This window comes from Palaemon carinicauda, chromosome 5 (genome assembly GCF_036898095.1).
Source record: "Palaemon carinicauda isolate YSFRI2023 chromosome 5, ASM3689809v2, whole genome shotgun sequence".
Taxonomy (NCBI): Eukaryota; Metazoa; Arthropoda; class Malacostraca; order Decapoda; family Palaemonidae; genus Palaemon; species Palaemon carinicauda.
In genome coordinates this window covers 10,683,487-10,688,486 of record NC_090729.1, presented here as the reverse complement: position 1 = coordinate 10,688,486, position 5,000 = coordinate 10,683,487, and positions in this window count along the sequence as shown.

Genomic DNA, 5,000 nt, shown 5'->3' with positions numbered 1-5,000 from the left:
CTTGGATGTAGTATTAACGTTACGAAATACACTTAATCAATCCACTATGAATCGGCTTAATGTTATTGAGAGAGCAGCTCTCATAGCTGATAGGCTCAACGAATATCAGGACATTTTGGGTCATTCCACTTAGGTTATTAACGATAACATCTCCGTGAAAGATTTTTTACGATTAATGTATTTAACTTGCATGACACTTATGTTGCCTGAAGCTTTAGTGCGGTGTTTCGATAAGAAGTTAACGCCTGTAAGTACGGAATTGGATGTCTATAAACAGATAAAGAAAGACATGTCCAAGTGTCCAGATCTCGATCCCGTGTTAACTTAAGATTTTGCAAAGAATGAAACAAAACCACAAACAGTGAACGTAGTTAGCAGTCCAGTAGCGAGAATGACGTGTTATAACTGCAAACGTCAAGGTCACTTAAGCGCAGACTGCAGAACGAGATTTTGCTCAATTCACAACACTGCAACACATTCATATAGTCAATGTTACTAGTGTAAGACACAACAATATCCCAGAAATACACAGTCAATTCCACAGTCAGTTCCATATGGAAATAAAAATAAAAATCCTCATTTTAACAATAAGAAGAAACAACCAAATGTCAATGCAGTTCAGAGTCCAAAACAAACAAACACTTTTTCAAATATCGCTAAGCCTGGGCCGTCAAACCAAACCTCGCAAGGTCAGACTAATTTTCAGAATGTGCAGAGCAAAGCAAATACCACATAGTTAACTCCAGAGGGGAAGAGAGTGATGTTGGGTCAAGGTCATTCATTTCAACATCAATAGTATTGAATAATCAATTTAATGTTTTATCAGATAATTGTGAGAAAATAGATTTTCCTATGAAACACACGGCCGAATTAAGTAAAACAGTGCATGCTCCCGTAGATTTGCAACGAATTCATACAATAATAAGCCAAATTGAGTTACGGCCAACCTTATATGCTGTAAATTTAGAACAAAAATCCTTTACGTTATTTTTTGACTCTGGTAGTCCACGTAATATCATGGATTTGAAAACATATCATTTGTTGTTTTCGAACTTTCCGATTGAAAAATAAGGAATTAGACTTTCAGGTATAGGAAATAATGAATTAAACGTCATAGGTATAACTCATGTTCAGTTCAGAGTCGGTAATCGCACGTTTGCCGATACATTTGTTGTTGTAAAAAAACATTAATATGTATCCAGCTGTAATTATAGGATACCCATCTATGGGAAATCAAAACATTATCTTAGCTCCTGCCAAGCATGGCGTGTATATCAAAGGGAAATTCTATAAGTCTTATAATACCTTAAAATCAGTTTTGGATAAAAAGGAGAAGACAAATGTAACCATAACGTACGTTGAAGAACCAATAACTAGTCTCACTAATAAAGAAATAATATACGCGACCCAGCAGAATTCTCGTTCACCCGTAATATCATCTTGCATGCAATCTATCGAACCAAACATACCTTCGAATTAAATAGTGCAAATAAAGAAAACACTACCGGGATCTGAAATATTAATCCTTTCCGATACTTTGAAAACTAACGGATTGTCTGTCACACAAGCTATTTGCACAGTAGGCTCACATCAACAATGTAATATCGAAGTCTGTAATCATTTAAATAACACTTTAGTCATTCACAAAAATCAACATATCTTGGATGTAGAAGTTTATAAACATCGTATTCTTACCGTTGCTGAAATCAATCACTCTCAATCAGTTGCGGATGAATCCCTTTTGCGATCTATTAAAAATAAAATCAATAAGGACATTCAAGACGAAGAAATTCAGCAGAAAATTTTTGAACTTTTAACTAAATATCATGATGTTTTTTCCACTACGGATGGATCCTTAGGAAAAACAGATGTGATCGAGCATCAAATAAGGTTAAAGGACAAGCAGAAAATTATATATGTACCCTCGTACAGACTCCCTATGAAATTCCAGAATGAAATAAATGATGAAGTAGGTAAAATGCTAGAAGAAGGAGTCATTAGGAAATCAAACAGCCCTTATAATTTTCCTTTAATAGTTGTACCGAAAAAGATCGAACATGGCGTATCTGCGTCGACTTTCGTCTTAACGAGGAAACGATCCCTGATCGATTCCCAGTGCCATGTACTGACGATATTTTGTCTTTGTTAGGTCAGAATATATATTTTACCAGTTTGGACTTACTTAAAGGCTTTCACCAGATATCATTAGAAGAAGATAGTATCCCATACACAGCCTTCAGCACAGCCAGGGGACATTATGAATTTTTACGGATGCCTTTTGGTTAACGTTGTGCTCCTATAACATTTACAAGAATGATTAACATAGTGTTTGGAGACTTGTTAGGGGATATATTGCATGCCTATATGGATGATCTTGTAATCTTTTCCAACACCTTAGAAGAACATATACGTAAGTTAGAACTAGTACTACAGAGATTAAGACAACATAACTTAAGGGTAAAGATTAGTAAGTGTGAATTTTTCAAAACAGAATTAATATATTTGGGTTTCATGGTGTCAAGCCAAGGTCTTAAAGTAGTCCATGATAAGGTGTCGGCTATACGTAATTTTCCCATACCTACTAATGTCAAGGGAATACAGCAATTTCTGGGTTGTAGTGGATATTACAGGCGTTTTATACGCAACTATTCAATAATAGCCGCTCCTTTAACTGATCTTACGAAGAAGGGCGTAGATTTCATATGGTATGAGCAACATCAACAGGCGTTTAATACTTTGAAAGATGAACTGTGTAGTTCTCCTATCTTAAAATTTCCTGACTTCGGTAAGGAATTATTCATTGCAACAGACGCCTCAGACTTAGGAGTAGGAGGGGTATTGCTTCAGCAATATAATAAACAATTTTTCCCGATAGCTTTCTATTCTCGAAAATTGAGAACTTCCGAAAGTAAGTATGCAGTAATAGACAAGGAAGGGCTAGCTATTGTTAATTCGCTAGTGCATTTTAAGTTCATAATTTACGGTTATCCCGTTAAGGTTCTTACTGACCATAAACCACTAACAGACTTCTTTAAAGACTTCAAACACAGCCCTAAACGAACTCGGTGGCATTTGATCATTCAAGATTTTGGCGCAAGAATCGGGTATTTACCTGGGAAAGCAAATATCATTGCGGATGCATGATCACGCAACCCCATGTCATCTTGTACGGAGTATTTAGCTGAATTAATAGATATATCAACATCCATGCCTATTGTAAAAACAATATCTGAACAAGAAGATTTAGGTTGGAGCGCTGAATTGTTATAGACTGAGCAAAGAAAAGATCAGAAAATAGAAACAATTATAAATGCTTTGAAAGGCAATCATAAAGAAAAGGAATATATAAAGTATAAGCAGCAGAATTATATAATCAAAGATAATATTCTGTGTAGGACTGTGACAAGGAAAACCCGCAATACACCACATGTAACTAACGACCAGGTAGTAGTACCAATCTCACTTATTTCCACTGTCCTGAATTGGTTGCATGCAAATCCATTGCATGGACACCCGGGGTTCTCATTAATGTCACAGAAAACCAAATCATTGTTTTATTGGCGTACGATGCTTACAGATATAAAAACACACATAGCTAATTGTCGCACATGTCAGGAAAACAAAGGGCATACGAAAACACCTGTCAGCCTAGGAACTTATCCTGTGCCCAATCAACCCTTTGAAAGAATACATTTAGATTTGTTAACAGGATTTTCCGAGTCAGACAGAGGAAATAAGCACCTCTTAGTAATTATAGATGCTTTAACTCGATATACAGAACTAATAGCGCTTAAAACTAAAACTGCGATTGAATGCGCTAGGAAGTTTTACGAGTGTTACACTTGTAAACATGGAATTCCACACATGATAATCTCAGACTCGGGTGGTGAATTTAATAATCACTTTCTTACCTCATTGTGTGAATTCCTCAACATAAAGAAAATAAATACCATGATATATCACCCAGAGTCGAATGGGCTAGTGGAAAGAGCAAATAGGAAGATATTGAATATATTGAGGGTAACACTATGGGGATCAGACCCCAACTGGGATATTGCAATACCGGCGGCACTGAGTACTCTGAATCATTCATATCATATATCAATTAAAATGTCACCGCATGAAGCATTGTATGGTACCCCAGTTAGAACGCCTTTCCATGTATTAACACCTACAACTAATCTATCAAATCCTTTAAAAGAATGTATAAATGCAAGTATAAGTCGATATGATATCCTTCGAAAGAATTTAGAAGAATCACAAATCATAATGAAAAGGAATCATGATAAAACAGCGAAACCAACTAAAACATATACCGTGGGTGATAACATATATATTCAAATCAATGTACGAAAAGGGCTCAATTATAAACTAACACCTAAGTTTGAAGGCCCATTTAACATTTTGCAAACATTAACGGCCAATAGGTTTAGAGTTCAAAACGTATCCCAACCCACGGATGAGAGAATAGTACCATTGGCTCACATAAGAAATTAAAAAGAAAAGAGAGGAAAAGAAGTGAGGGAAATTTTTTTTTATTTTATGTGATTAAAAGTTTTCTTTTTAATACAGGAGTAATTACATATATTTTTTCTCGTTACAGGTTTCCAAGATGAATTTTTTGTTGTTGGGAGTGATATTGTTCGCTCAGACATTTTTCTCGTGTGGGATGAGCTCTAAAAATAAAAATATATATTTTAAATATGGCAATATAGTTGAAAGACAAGAAGACATTTTTATTACATCAAACAACGTAATTGTAGAAGTGAATATGCAAGCAATTTTTTTTCAAGAGAATGATGTCACTAGCTTAAGAACCGCCATTTCAAGGTTTTCTGCATCATTGGATGAGTTGCATAGAAGACATTTTCATTTGACTACAGAGAGTTTGCTTGGATCAACATTAAAAGTTGCAGAGATGCTATCTGATGACTTGAAAAATAAGACTGACGAGACAGGATCTTTGGCTTATGACCTTTTGATGTGGACTGTAGGACACT